Genomic DNA, 16831 nt, shown 5'->3' with positions numbered 1-16831 from the left:
TTTATTTTCAGATAGTGGCTTTTAAAGTGACTGGTGTAACCAGAGCTGTGATTTAGAAAGATAACGGACAGCAAGGTAAGTTCAGAGAAGTTTGGAGACTTAATAGAGTCAGTATGAGACTTGATGATGGTTCAGGCTCTAAGTGACAACAGTAATGATGAAGAGTGTAGAGAATGGAAAGATTTTTTGAAATACTATTAAATAAGGCTTTATAACTGACTAGATAAGAGGTAGTAAGGGGAACAAATCAAGGATAACTCTACAGTTTCTATCAGGAAAAGACAAAAATGTCAAAAAGTTGAGAGAACTAGAAGGCACTAGCCATGTAAAACTGGGAGGAATTTGGAAATTTTCAGGCTACTGGTAATCTGAGACAGCTGCTTTGTTAAAAGGTTCAAATTACCTCCCAAGCCATCATGGACACCACACCTCTGTGACTCTTTACTGTGTTATTTCTGTCTATAAGGCCGACCCCTCTTCACAGCTAAAATTACCTAGCAGTCAAAGTCTAGCTTCAATGTTACTACTTAGGATGACAATCATGGTTTACTGAGAGACAACTGCTGTGGATGGAGGAATAATTCCAGGCTTTAAAATCAGACAAGCCTGGGATCTCATCCCAGCTCCTGCTACTTACCAGCCTTGTAACTTTGAGTAAGTCACCTCTCTGTTTCCACTGTTTCTCCTGCACATACTTCATATGAAATGTGTGAGGAATAAGTTAGGTAATGCATGTGACTGACTTACCATTGCATTACAGACTCATCTACCTTTTCATAGGACAAAGAGCAATTTCTGAAGACAAAGTTCTAAGAACTTTATAGTTATTAACTCACAAGGCCTCCTATGAAATGCAGCAGAACAAAGCTAATACATGAAGGCTGGCTTCAGATGCAAAAGTGGTACTTTTAGTTTCTGTTTTAACTGAAGGAGTAAAAAAATATGTTTTCAGATTAAATCACTGTTTATTAGAAATCTTGGACTCTAAATAGAGTCCAATGGTTAAATTTGATTCTGTTTTGATTCTATTTTGTTTCTTAACTTCTAAATGGTACAGCTACCCTTTACAGCCTTTCAAATTATAGTTTTAAACTACCCAAATCATTGAGAACACAATGTGTTCTAGATTAATTATATTTTTTCTATCCTAACTGAAGCAACCCTGGTTTTTTTTTTTAAATAAACATTTTATGGATGATCCACTTTGAGAACTCTGTTTTGTTACTAAGGTAATTTAATGAGTATCTTATAAAAGTTTCCCACTTTTCTTTTTATACTGCGGAGGCAATAAGACCATCATAAAGCCAGAACAAAAATACTTCTCTTTTGGAAGTATTTTATGGATCTGTTATTAGTTTTGCTGTCACACTAGGATGTGAAAAATAAAGTATTCCACATCAAGTCCCTCGGTGAGTACAAATGGTTTCCTTTGCAAATAATAAATTCCAAAGAAAATATTTGAACTTTATTTGCCCCTCATGCCTTGGCCCTGATTTGTGCCTATTGGGGAAAAAAAGAGCAAAACAAAAGGAAAAGCCTTCATTCCAAACACATCAGTGTCATCTCTGACTCCTGCCTTCCAGTTGAAGCATTCCTTGTGGAATCCTTGGCAGGTAGCATAATGCCTGGCACATAGCAGATTTAGATAATATTTATAAATAGATGTATGAATGAATAAAAGCATTAATGAACATTCACATATTTGCATGTTCTTAACTGAAGCTCTTCACTGGAAAATAAACAGCCACGATCTACCCTTCTTAGGACATGTTTCTATTAAAAAATAATTTTTTAAATAAAAAATCAAGCCAGACACAGTGGCTCATACCTGTAATCCCAGCTCTTGGGGAGGTTGAGATGAAAGCCTTGCTTGAGCCCAGAAATTCGAGGCTGTAGTCAGCTATGATCGTGCCACTGCACTCCAGCCTGGGTGTCATAGTGAGAATCCATGTCTAAAAAATATATCAGTAAATAACATTTACCATCATAAAATCAATACTCTTAAATTATTTTTCTATTGGAATATTTATTAAGCCATAAAAAGTCATGTTGTGGAATAGCATTTAATGACCTCGTAAAATATACACATCAGATTTCTAGGCTTAAAAACAAATGACAAACAATCATTTTATAAGTATGTAAGGACTATAACTGGAAGGGCACTACAGGTAACAAAATTATGAGTGATTTTAGTTTTAAGAAATAATTTGTATATTCTCAATGTTTTACAATAAACAGGAATCATTACTGTATTCATTCACTCATTTGACATTACTGAGCAGCTACAGTATAGAGCAACTCTACATAGAGCAACTAAGCACTTGTGTAGAGATTCCTCAGTATACCCAATAAAGTGGATCCTTGAATTTATCATTTAAAAGTTTTAAATGGTCAGATACTATTGTATCCCTGCCATATTAGCAAATATTTTACACACATGCAAACAAAGCATGTATACACTTAAAATAACCAGTGTTGAAAATGTTGGCAGAAAAACAGTGAAAAATTGCTAGTGAAATGAAACTTGGTACTGTCCTTAGAAAAAATCTAATAATATATTTGGAGAGTCATAAACATATGTGTAATTTGTGATTCATTTATCTAACTGCAAAGAGATGCCATGAACAATGATTTAAATGAAGAAACACTGAATGTGTTAAGATACTTTTTGTGTTTCATAATGAGAAAATACTTTTTTATAAAAAGCAGCTTGTAGGCTGGGCGCGGTGGCTCACGCCTGTAATCCCAGCACTTTGGGAGGCTGAGGCGGGCAGATCACAAGGTCAGGAGATCAAGACCATCCTGGCTAACATGGTGAAACCACATCTCTACTAAAAATACAAAAAATTAGCCAGGCGTGGTGGCGGGCACCTGTAGTCCCAGCTAGTCAGGAGGCTGAGGCAGGAGAATGACGTGAACCCAGGAGGCGGAGCTTGCAGTGAGCCGAGATTGCACCACTGCACTCCAGCCTGCATGACAGAGTGAGACTCTATCCCCCACAAAAAAAAAAAAAAGCAATGTATCTATATACTTAAAGAACCTTTGAAAAACACTTAAAAGAAGAAAGAGGGAAACAATGTTATCACTAGTAATACCTCCCTGAGTCCACTTTTAAAATATTAATTCAAGTTAAATGCAGCAACATTACAGAGTACAACGTTGTTTATAATTTGGATATTTAAATAATCCATTTTACCTCTACTTGCAATAAGAGGCTTGCTATCTATATCAGTGGTCCCCAACCTTTTTGGCAACAGGGACTGGTTTTGTGGAAGACAATTTTTCCACGGACCAGGGATGGGTTGGGGGATGGTTTGGGGATGATTCAAGCACATTACATTTATTGTACACTTCATTTCTATTATTACTACATTGTAATATATAATGAAATAATTATACAACTCAACATAGAATCAGTGGGAGCCCTGAGCTTGTTTTCCTGCAACTAGATAGTCCCTTCCGGTGGTGATGGAAGACAGTGTCAGATCATCAGGCATTAGATTCTCATAGGGAGCATGCAAACTAGATCCCCTGCATGCACAGTTCCCAATAGGATTCATGCTCCTAAAAGAAACTAATGCCTCCAGTGATCTGACAGGAGGTGGAGCTCAGGCAGTAAAAGTGGCTGTCAGTACAGTTGAAACTTTGCTTGCTTGCCTGCTGCTCACCTCTTGCTATGTGGCCCTGTTCCTTACAGGCAACAAACCAGTGCTGGAACGTGGCTTGGGGATTGGGGACCACTGATCTATATAACAAATAATTTGTCAAGCATTTCCTCTGCCTGAAATCGTTTTAATTCCTTAAAGTGCAATCAAGGTGAGGCTAAAACACACCCACTCTCTAACGTCACTTATAACCAGCCTCTCAGCCACAACTGACTCCCAAATACACTTAACTAACACCCATTCTCCAATACTTCCAGGCATGCCCTCTCATGAGGATGTCTCTTAGACCCTAGGTCTTCATTCATTTTCCCTTATCTATTAACTCCATCCATTTGCTGAATGCTTATTCCTCTTTAAGGAAGTAGCTAAAATGCCAGCTCAGTGGTAAAGCTTTTAAAAGTTCTGAGAGTAAGGTTCAATTTTTCTTTTTTATACTTTTTACTTGCACTTGCTACATCTCTTTTGTTTTTATGGTTAGTCCTGTATGTATTATTCTCTCCATTTAGGCTATAAATCTTTCAATGTAGGGTGTTTCTAATGTCATATTCTTCCAAAAAAAAAAAAACAAGCACATCTTATTCCTCCTGAGAATGTGATATTTATTAAATTAATTCCATTCAATATTGCTGCAAGTCTCTGTAAACAACCTTCCCCCAGGAACAGAAGAGCTCAAGAATTGATGTGGGAATATCTGATTTCATACAATTTAGGCTGTGCTGCAAAATATTTTTTAAAATTACGTACTCAAAGTCCAAACCATATTGTTTTAATAAATTATAACTTTATGGTATAATTTCTGTAAATTTTTATAGATAACTTATTAATATGACTTGTGATCTGCAGTTTTAATTTCATATTTAACAAGCATTACTTTAAATATGGTATTTCTAGGTATTTTTTGTCCAACTTCACGCTCACTTTGGGTGAGCACATTCTATCCTATGACTTAAATATCATCTGTCAATGAATATTTCTAGTTTTGATAGGGCTAGAATTCCACACTAATATATACACTAAGTGACATAGCCTCAAGGAAGTCAAATGAGCATTTAAACTGTTGCCCAAAAATTCAGATCTTAAATTCAGATCTTACCAACTCTTTTATCAGGGTCAGAAGATGGCTCATGTAGTCATGATAAAATTGTCTGAATAGAGGCTTTTGATATTTTCTGTCACTTGTTCTGACCCTTTTACTACTGCCACTGTTGATGCACCTACTAATGTTGTGAAGAAGTGTAATATCTTCCACTTCTCCCCAAACGACTCATGAGCATCTCATAGCTGCTATGTTATTGGCACCCAATAAAGTTATCCAGGGCACTGTGACCCTACTGTACCTTCTATAAAATGTGCTTCTTTTGCTTCCTGCCAGTTACCTGTGCCACCATGATGTCAGCTAGCATCACTGCAGTCATAAGTCCTATGTTTATAGTTCAGAACTGAATTTTATCTCAAGGTGGGTTTCAAATTATTATTTCAAACCCTATTAAATTTTGCTTTCAGGCCGGGCATGGTGGCTCATGCCGGTAATCCCAGCACTTTGGGAGGCTGAGGCGGGCGGATCACGAGGTCAGGAGATCGAGATCATCCTGACTAACACGGTGAAACCCTGTCTCTACTGAAAAATACAAAAAATTAGCCTAGCCAGGCGTGGTGGTAGCTGCCTGTAGTTCCAGCTACTTGGGAGGCTGAGGCAGGAGAATGGCGTGAACCTCGGAGGCAGAGCTTGCAGTGAGCCAAGATCGTGCCACTGCACTCCAGCCTGAGTGACAGAGCGAGACTCCGTCTCAAAAATATAAAAAATAAAAAAATTATGCTTTCATTCACAGTCTGCATATTATTTTAATAATTTTATTTAATAATATCACATTCTAGCATTTTTTTAAAGATTATCATAAATAATGTAAGCTTCTTTTTACCTAGATTAGATAATTATGTTAAGGTTTGAACCTTTTCCCTCAAAACTAATATTAATTGAATTATATATTTGATCCAATTAATAGCATTTTTTTTTTTTTTTTTTGAGAGAGAGGGTCTCACTCTGTCACCCAGGCTGCAGTGCAGTGACATGATCTGGGCTCACTGCAGCCTGGACCTCCCAGGCTCAAGAGATTCTTCCATCTCTGCCTTCCCAGTAGCTGGGACTACAGGCATGTGCCACCATGCCCAGAAGCTCAAGGCATCCACCTGTTTTGGCCCCCAAATTTCAAGGATTACATGTGTGAGCCACCATGCCCAGCCAATTGTTTATTTTAAAATGTAAAACTACATTTTGAATGTGTGACAAAAGATTTTTGTTTATCTAATCAAAATCTTCTGTATTAAATTCCTTTTTTAATGCCATCTAATTAGGAATTATTCCCTCATTTTAGGCTTTATAACACATGTAATATGACTTAAAAAAGTCTATCGTGCATTTTTAGGTTTGTTGACTGACTACCTAAGCTTTCATTTACTTTCTCCCTAATGCCCATTGAAATGACAGAGAAGCAATCATAGAAAGACAGGAAAGATGCCTTCAGAGGGCAAGGATTATTAAAGAATTTTTTAAAGATATTAAGCAGATGGGATTTAATTAGAAAAGAAACCCCACAGAGGTAAGCAACTGACAACTCAATAGGGACTTCTGAAAAAAGAGTTTTCCAAATAGAACACCAGAAAACTCCCCAGGATCAGAAAAAATCTGGCTTGGGAGGCAGAGCAGTCCCTGGGGCAATTGACAAAGTAATTAATTAAAGTGCTGTGGAACTTCTGTGATGGGATACTGCTCTCAGGCACAAGCTAGCAAGCTCTAAATTAAGTGGAGAACATGCCTTAGGGGACTCCCAAGGTGAGCTTGGTGGCAGGAAGAGAAGTAGGGCAGTGCCCTCGTCAACTTTCAATGACAAAGTATACATTGAGACCCCTCAAAGGGATCACTGAGACAGAATCAACAGTCTCTACATAAAACATAAACATTCTGATAGAAAATGTGGTAAATATATTTAGAAACTTGGATGAGAAAACACATTACAATCTTAATACAAATTCCAGAAGTCATGAGGAAAAAGTGGCATATTTGACCAAATAATTATTGATATGGTTTGGCTGTGTCCCCACCCAAATCTCATCTTGAATTGTAGCTCCCATAATTCCCACGTGTTGTGGGAGGGACCTAGTGGGAGATCAATGAACTATGGGGGCGGCTTCTATCATACTGTTCTTGTAGTAGTAAGCCTCACAAGGTCTGATGGTTTTATAAGGAGAAACCCCTTTAGCTTGGTTCTCATTCTCTCTCTTGCCTGCTGTCATGTAAGTCATGGCTTCTGCCTTCTGCCATGATTGTGAGGCCTCCCCAGCCACATGGAACTGTGAGTCTATTAAACCTCTTTTTCTTTACATTTTACCCAGTCTTGGGTATGTCTTTATCAGCAGTATGAAAAGGGACTAATACAACTATCTTTACCTTCATCTTGAACACATGTATTATAAAAAAAGGCAACACACGTGAAAGCATGAGGAAATATATATATTACATGTAACAGACAAAAATATGATCTTCCTAATATATAAAAACTGCTCTAAATCAGTGACAAAAAGACAATCCAATAGAAAAATGTCATATGAGCAAGTTAACTTACTGACAAATATTAAATTAACATAGGTATTTTCAAAATTACCCATGATAAAGGTAATGCAAGTAAAAATATCAATGCATTGTCTTGTCAAACTTAAAAAAATATTTAAAATATACAGTGTCAGAAAAGTTGCGAGGAAAGTAACACTCTCATTTACTCTTGAGTATAAACTGATTCAAACTTTTTGGAGAAAAATTTGACAGGATTTACCAAAATTTAGCATTGTGAGTAAAAGTTTAACAAAACCCATTCACTTGTGCAGGAGGAGTGCACCTTGCGTTCAGTTAAATCTATAGCCTCTTTTATTGGAAACACGATAAATGTAAAACATCAGCAGTGTTTTCAAGCCAATCTGCTCATTGTAAAAATAGCTCTCATTGATGAAATGCCTCTAGATTGATAGAATGATAGATAGTGAGAAGCCATCTGCATGTTGTAACTCTCGTTGAAGGAAAACATCTGACTCTGATCCTGACAAACTGGGTTTCCTATCTTAGATCCTTGTAAGGAATATGATACTAAGTGATATGTTTAGGCTGTGTCCCCACCCAAAATCTCATCTTGAACTGTAATCCCCATAATCCCCACATGTTAAGGAAAGACCAGGTGGAGGTAATTCAATCATGTTGTTCTCATGACGGTGAGTTCTCACAAGCTCGATTTTTTTGTTTGTTTGTTTGTTTTCTTTTTTTGAGATGAAGTCTCACTCTGTTGCCCAGGCTGGAGTGCAGTGGTGCCGATCTCAGCTCACTGCAACATCTGCCTCCTGGGTTCAAGTAATTGTCCTGCCTCAGCCTCCTGAGTAGCTGGGACTACAGGCCCACGTCACCATGCCCGGCTAATTTTTGTACTTTTAGTAGAGATGGGGTTTCACCATGTTGGCCAGGCTGGTCTTGAACTCCTGACCTAGTGATCCACGCGCCTCGGCCTTGCAAAGTGCTGGGATTACAGGCGTGAGCCACTGCGCCTGGTCGAGATCTCATGGTTTTATAAGTGTGTGCTAGTTCCTCCTGCATTCTCTTCTTTGTGCCGCTTTGTGAAGAAAGTGCCTTGTTTCTTTTTTACCTTCTGCCATGATTGTAAGTTTTCTGAGGCCTCCCCAGCCATGCTGAACTGTGAGTCAATTAACCCTCTTTTGGTTATAAATTACCCAGTCTGTGGCAGTTATTTATATCAGTGTGAAAATGGACTAAAACACTAAGTATGCCCCATAGTAATCTTATAAGCCTGAACGCTTAGAGAGGCCTATTCATATGAAACAATTAATCTAAAGCTTCTGCTCAGGAAAATAATTAACAGTGTGAAGAGAAAATATATGGACTGTGGGAGAAAATATTTTGCAAGCCATATATCTGATGAAAAGATAGTATGCAAAATATGTCAGAGCTCAAACAACTCAATAGCAAGAAAACAAAAAATCCAAATAAAAAATGGGCAAGAGACCTGAGTAGACATTTCTCAAAAGAAGACACACAAATGGCCAGCAGATAGATGAAAAAATGTTCAGCATCACCAGTCATGACGGGAATGCAAGTTAAAACCACAATGACATATCATCTGACACCTTTAAGAATAAGTATTATCAAAAAGACAAAAGATAACAAGTGTTGGTGAGAATGTGCAGGAAAGGAGTCCCTTGTATACTGTTCATGGGAATGTAAATTAGTACAGCCTTTATGGAAAACTGTATGAAGTTTCCAAAAAAAAAAAAAAAACTAAAAATAGAATGATTGTATTATTTAGCAATCCCACTTCTGGTTTTTAACACAATACATTTGAAATCAGATTGTCAAAGAAATGTCTGCACTCACATGTTCATCATAACATTATTTACAATAGCCAAGTGAACCAACCAATAGCCAAGGAATCAACCTAAGTGTTCATCAACAGGTGAATGTATAAAGAAAAAGTATATATATATATATATATATATATACACACAATGGAATACTATGCAGCCTTAAAAAGAAGAAAATTCCACAACTTGTGGCAACATAGCTACAATTAGAAAATATGCTAAATGAAATAAGCCAGGTGCAGAAAGACAAATACTCGTGTTTTCACGTATAGGTGGAATCTAAAACAATCAAACTCATAGAATCAGGGAGTGGAATTGTGGTTATAGGATGAGGGAATGAGGAGATGATGGTCAAAAAGTACAAAATTTCAATCAGACAGAAGAAAAACTGTTTTTAGTTCTAGTATACAACATGGTAAAAATATAGTTAATAGTATATTGTACATTGCAAAATTGCTAAGAGGGTAAATTTCAATTTTTCGTTTTTTTTAGATGGAGTCTCGCTCTGTTGCCCAGGCTGGAGTGCAGTGGTGTGATCTCAGCTCACTGCAAGCTGTGCCTCCCGGGTTCACGCCATTCTCCTGCCTCAGCCTCCTGAGTAGCTGGGACTACAGGCGCCCACCACCATGCCTGGCTAATTTTTTGTATTTTTAGTAGAGACAGGGTTTCACTGTGTTAGCCAGGATGGTCTTGATCTCCTGACCTCATGATCTGCCCGCCTCAGCCTCCCAAAGCGCTGGGATTACAGACATGACCACCGCGTCTGGCCCAGATGTTTTCATTACCACAAAAAATTTTAGGTATTCGACACGATTACTATGTTAACTAGCTTGATTTAATTATTCCATGTTGTTTTCATGAAGCATAACATGACTTTGTACCTCATAAATTTATGCAATTATAAATTGTCAATTTATAATAAAAAAGACCTCTGGTGGGCACTGGAACTTGCATAAGCCACTTAAATTTGTTTCACACAAATACAAATACCAACATACACATAGTAATATATTATTATTATAAATATAAAGGTATTATAAACATCCAGAAACAACACAGCTAATAATTATATTTTTGTTACCTATGCCACGTAATATTTTCTACATTCTAAATAGAATGAGGTAGACTTTTTTTACCAAAATGAGAAGGGTCCCATGTTATATTGTTGATTGAAAAGAATACCCTGCAAAACAATATGCATTATTTTTTATATGTGTATATATGTTTCATTCTCTTTTAGGACCTAGGAAGTTCTGAGCACTGACTGGTTTGACTGGTCCCCTAACCACATTTTTCATCTACGAATTTCAATCTTTCAGGAAACTAGACCTTGCTCTTCTACTCCTACACCCCATGTTTATGTCTTTCTATAAATGACTTAACTAATATAATCTTGGAGAAACTCTACTGATGATATGTATTCTGTCACTCACAAAAATGAATCTCTAGGTCAGCCGTGGCTACACATTATGACAATTAGGGAGCTTTTAAAAAAATACCAATGCTGGTTGTAATGTCAGCAAGCTATTAGATAGGAGGTCTCTAACCCTCATCCCCCTACAGAATCAATGATTTGGTAACCATCCAAAGACAAAAGTGCCTTTCTGGGAGCTTTGCACTCCAGGTAAATGGTTCTCTCTGGTATGAAGAATGGAAAACAAAACTATTAAATACAATTACTATAATTTGTTGGAGATAAGCAATATAAGAAGTATAAATTGTGACACTGAAAAATCAAAACGTAGGGGAGAGTGGAGTTAAAGTGTAGTCTTCTCAGTTGTCTTTCTTTCTTTGCATCACACAAGTTTTTCCAGTCTAAAATAACTTACTATAATTACAGAATGTTTTTGTAAGCCTTGTGGTATCCACAAGACAAAAATCTGTAACACACTAAACATAAAAAGCAAAGAATCAAAACATACTACTAGAGGAAATCACTTAATCACAAAGGAAGACTATATGAGAGGAAAAAAGGATCTACAAAGTGACTAGAAGACAGGTAACAAAATCGCATCAGTAAAACCTCACCTATCAACAATAACCTTGAATGTAAAAGGATTGAATTATCTAATTAAAAGACATAGAGTGGCAAAATGAATTTAGAAATGTCCCAACTAGATGCTGACTACAAGAAACTCATTTCATATGAAAACATATGTATACTAAAAGTGAAGGGATGGAAAAATTATTCCATACAAATGCAAACCAAAAAAAAGAGCAGGAGTAGCTGTAATCCTATCAGATAAGATAGACTTTAAGCAAAAACTGTCAAAAGGGATAATGAAGGCCATTACATAATAAAAGGATCAATAGAGCAAAAGGATATAACCATTATGAATATATGTGTACCCAACATCGGAGCACCTAAATCCATAAAGCAAATATTAATAGTATTAAAGGAAGAGATAGACTACAATACAGTAACAGATGAGGACTTCAACACCACAACTTCAGCAATGAACAGATCATCTAGACAAAAAAATCACAAATGAAACATCAGGGTAAAACTTCACTCTAGAATAAAGGGACCTAAAAGTTATTCACAGGACCTTCTATCCAACAGCTTCAGAATACATATTCTTCTTAACTACCCATGGAACATTCTGCAGAATAGACTGTACATTAGGCTACAAATCAAGCCTTACCAAATTAAAAAAGATAAAGATATCAAATATGTTTTCTGAACATAATGGAATTAAACTAGTGGGGGTACTTTGGAAACTAAAATATATGGAATTAAATGATATACTCCAGAAAATGCAAAGGATCAATGATGGCATTTAAAAGAAAATATAAAAATGTATTGAGACAAATGAAAATAGAAACACAGCATACTCAAACCTATGAGATACAGCAAAAGCAGTGCTAATGGGAAAGTTTATAGCATCAACAAATGAGAAATATCTCAAATAAACTACCTAATGTTACACCTCAAGACATTAGACAAATGCCCAAAATTAGTAGAAGAAAATTAGTAATAATAGATTATAGCAGAAATAAAGAAAATAGAGACTGTAATGTTACAAAAGAGCAATAAAATGAAGACTTAGGTTTTTAAAAATATAAACAAAATTGACAAACCTTTAAGAAATAAAGAGATGACTCAAATAAATTCGGATGAAAAAGAACACATTACAACTGTAACTACCAAAACACACAGGATCACTAGAGACTAATATGAACACTTGTCTGCCAAAAAATTAGGAAACTTAAAAGAAATTGGTAAATTCCTGAACACATACAACCTGCTATGATTGAATGAGGAAAAAATAGAACACCCACCCAAACAGACCAATAATAAGTAAAAAGAATAAGTAATAAAAAGTCTCCCATCAAAGAAAAGCCCAGAATTTTAGAATTGCAAAATTCTAAAAACATTTAAAGAACTAATGTCAATTCTTCTCAAGCTATTCCAAAAAAAAAAGAAAAGAAAATGAATTGAAGTGAATAAGTGAATTCTTCCAAACTCTTTCAATGAGGCCAGCACTACTCCAATACCAAAACCAGACAAGGACACAACAAAAAATGAAAACTATAGGCCAATATCCCTAATGAACATAGATGCAAAAATCCTCAGTGAAATACTAGCAACTTGAATCCAACAGCATATCAGAAAGATTATTCACCATGAGGTTCAAGAATGGTTCAATAAACAAAATTCATAAACATGATATATCGCATTAACGTAATGAAGGACAAAGCCAGATGATTATATCAATAGACACAGTAAAAACATTCCATAAAGCCAGATGGTTATATCAATAGACACAGTAAAAACATTCCATAAACTTCTATGTCCCTTTGTGATAAAAACTCTAAACAAATTAGTTGTAGAAGGAACATACCTCTACACAATAAAGGCCATACATGACAAACCCATATCTAACATTATATTGAATGGGGAAAAGTTGAAAGCTTTTTCTCTAAAATCTGGAACTAGACAAGATGCCCACTTTGACCACTTCTATTCACTATAGTACTGGAAGACCTAGCTAGAGCAGTTACACCAGAGAAAGCAATAAAAGGACATCCAAATAGGAAAGGGGAAAGTCAAATTTTATGTTTGCAGATAATGTGATATTATATCTAGAAAACCCTACAGATCCACCAGAAAATGTTAGAACTAGTAAGTCCAGTCAAGTTGTAGCATACTAAATCAACATATGAACATTTATGGCATATCCATATGCCAACAGCAAACTCTGAAAATGAAATCAAGCAAGAAATTCCATTTATAATGCCTACAAAAAAATGCCTAGGAGCAAATTTAACCAAGGAGGTAAATGATCTCCACACTAAAAACTTTGAAACATTGATAAAAGAAATTGAGAACAGTAATAAGTGAGAAGATATCCTTTATTTCTCTATTGGAAGAATTAATATTCATAACATGTCCATACTAACCAAAGTAGTCTATGATTCAATGCAATCTCTATCAAAATACCAGTGACATTCTTCACAGAAATAGAAAAAAACAATCCATAAATTTTTATGGAACCACTAAAGACCCAGATAGTCAAAACAGTCTTGATCAAAAAAGAACAAAGCTAGAGGCATTACATTCACTACTTGACTTAAAAGTATACTACAAAGCAGTAGTAAACCAAGCAGCAAGGTATTGTCATAAAGACAGACACATAGACCAATGGAACAGAGAAGGGAAACTGGAAATAAATTGACTCATTTATAACCAACTAACTTTCAACAAAGGCACCAAGAACATACAATGGGGAAAGGGCAGTCCCTTTCATAAATGGTGATGGGAAAACTGAATGTCCACATGCCAAGAATGAAACTAGACACCTATCTCTCTCTACTTACAAAAATTGACTCAAGATAAAGATTACATGTAGACCTGAATCTATGAAGGAAACAGACTGGAAGAAAACAGGGGAAATGCTTCATGATATTGGTGTGAGCAAGGGTTTTTTTTCTTTTTAATAAGACCTCAAAATTATAGGCAACAAAAGTAAAAATAGTCAAATGGTATTTACATCAAACCAAGTAGTTTCTGGACAATAAAAATAACTAAGTAAAGAAACAACCTATAGAAAGGGAGAAAATATTCACAAACTATACATCTGACAGATGGCTACTAACCAGAATATATCAGAAACAAGCAACTCAATAGCAAAAGAATAATCCAATTAAAGAATGGGCAGACAATCTGAATAGACATTTATCAAAAATATAACATACGAATAGCCAACAGGTATATTTGAAAATGCTTCACATCACTAATCAGAAATATGCAAATCACAACCACAGTGAGATATGTCACCCCAGTTAGAATGGCTATTATCAGTAAGACAAAAAATAACAATTGCTGGTGAGGATGTGGACAAAGGGTAACTTTTATACACTGCTGACCACCATGTAAATTATTACATCCATTATGGACAATAGTATGGAGTTTCCTCAAAAATTAAAAATAGAACTACCACATGATCCAACAATCCCACTACTGGGGATACATCTAAAGAAATAATATCAGTATGTCAAAGACATAGCCGCACTCTCATGTTTACTGCAGAACTCTTCACTGTTAGCCAAGATATAAAATCAATCTAAATGCCCATTAATAGATGAATGAATTAAAAAGTGTGATATATATATACAATGCAATACCTCACATATACAGCACATATATATGCAATGAATATATATACATTCAGCCACATAAAATAATAAAATCCTGTCATTTGCAACAACATGGATGAACCTAGAGCATTTTATGTTAAGTAAACCCAAGCCAAGCACAGAGGATGATTTCACTCATATGTGGAATCCAAAAAATGTTGGTATCACAGCAGTAGAGAGAGAATAGTGGTTACCAGAGGCTGTTGATGGGAAAAAGAAGGAGGCAATGGGGACAGGTTGGTCAATAGGTAAAATATTACAGTTAGGAAAAAAAAAAAAAAAAGAAGTTCTGGTACTCTATTGCACAGTAGGGTGACTATAGTTAACAGTAATGTATATTTCAAAATAGCTAGAAAAGAGAACTTTGGGTCTTTCACTACAAAGAAATGACAACTCTTTGAAGTGATGGATATTCAAATCAAGGATTACCTTGATTTGATCATCACAGAATGTATAGATGTAACATTTCACTGTGCCCCATAAATATGAACCATTATTATGTGTCTACCAACACCTACAAAAACGAAGTCAATAATAAATAGAAAGCCTTCATACAACAATAACAAATAAGGATATTAAATCAGTAATCGAAAACTTCCCAAAAAAGAAAAGCCCAGGACAAGACAGCTTTATGGACAAATTCTACTAAACATTCCAAGAATAATTAATACCAATACTTCTTAAACTCTTCCAAAAAATAGAAGAGGAGGAAACACTTCCAAATTCATTTTGTGAGACCAGCATAGGCCAGAAAGAGAGCCACACAAATATGTCCAACATGTTTAAGAGCATATTTTTGGCAAAGGTGCAAAAGCAAGTGAATGGAGGAAAGACAGCCTTTTCAATAAAGGACACCGAAGCAATTGGATATCCACAAGCCACAAAAATGACCCCTGACCTCAACTTCACACTGCATACTCACATTATGTCAAAGTGAATCATAAAAATCATAAAACCACTGGAAGAAAAAGAGGAATAACTCTAGGACCTAGGAATAAGCAAAGAGTTATTAGACTTGATAAAAAACATGATCTTTAAAAGGAAAATCTAATAAACTGAACATCAAAATTAAAAAATTTCATTCTATAGATGACTCTTTCAAGAGGTTGAAAAGACAAGATATCATCTGGGAGGAAATATTTGCAAACTACAAATACAATAGGGAATTGTATCTAGAATAAATAAAGAACTCTGAGAACTCAACAGTCAAAAGAAGAGAATACAATTAGAAAATGTGAACAGACATTTCTCTGAAGGAATGGCAAATAAGCACACGAAAGTAGATACAATATCTTGGCCAGGAGTGGTGGCTCACACCTATAATCCTAGCATTTTGGAAGGCCAAGGCAGCACTTGAAGCCAGGAGTTCGAGATCAGCCTAGCAAACATGGCAAAACCCTGTCTCCCCATATCTACTAGAAATAAAAAATATTAGCCAGGTGTGGTAGCACACACTTGTAATCCCAGTTACTCAGGAGGATGAGGTAAGAGAATATTTGAACCTGGGAGGTGGAGGTTCAGTGAACCAAGATCCCGCCACTGCACTCCAGCCTTGGGCGACAGAGTGAGACCCTGTCACAAAAAAGAAAGAAAGAAAGAAAGAAAGAAATACAGTATCTTTAGCCATCAGGAAAATGCAAATTGAAACACAATGAGATATCACTACACACCTATCAAAATGGCTAAAATAATTAATAGTGACAACACTAAATGCTGGAAAGAATGCAGAGAAACTTGATCAACTGTACATTGCTGATGGGAATGTAATATGGTACAGACAAACTGAAAAACAATTTGGTAGTTTCTTATAAACCTAAACATGCAACTACCAGCAATTACACACTTGTGCAATTTATTTCATTAGAAATGGAAAAATATTCACACAAAAGTCTGTGCACAAATGATCATCCCAGCTTTGTTTGTGACAGTCCAAAACAAAAAATCCCAGATGTTCTTTGATTGGGGAATAATTAAACACACTGTGGTGCATTTGTACCACGGACTACGACTCACCAATAAAAAGGAACACACTATCGATACACACAACTCAGCTAAATCTCCAGTAAGCTATGCTGAGTGAAAAAATCCGATCTCAAAAGTTTACATACATT

General features: G+C 35.8%; 1 long non-coding RNA gene across 2 annotated transcripts in view; it reads right to left on the bottom strand.

Annotated features, from left to right (window-relative positions):
* The window catches only part of LOC117980882 (uncharacterized), a 625333-nt gene that overhangs the window by 509545 nt on the left and 98957 nt on the right, over positions 1-16831 (bottom strand). For both annotated transcript variants that reach the window (XR_008626150.1, XR_008626149.1), the window contains exon 2: positions 1829-1952. This is a non-coding gene — a long non-coding RNA (uncharacterized LOC117980882). The remainder of the gene's footprint in view (positions 1-1828; positions 1953-16831) is intronic.

Source organism: Pan paniscus, chromosome 6 (assembly GCF_029289425.2).
Source record: "Pan paniscus chromosome 6, NHGRI_mPanPan1-v2.0_pri, whole genome shotgun sequence".
NCBI lineage: Eukaryota > Metazoa > Chordata > Mammalia > Primates > Hominidae > Pan > Pan paniscus.
The sequence above is the reverse complement of the archived record's forward strand: the minus strand, read 5'-3'. Positions and strand labels throughout refer to the sequence as shown.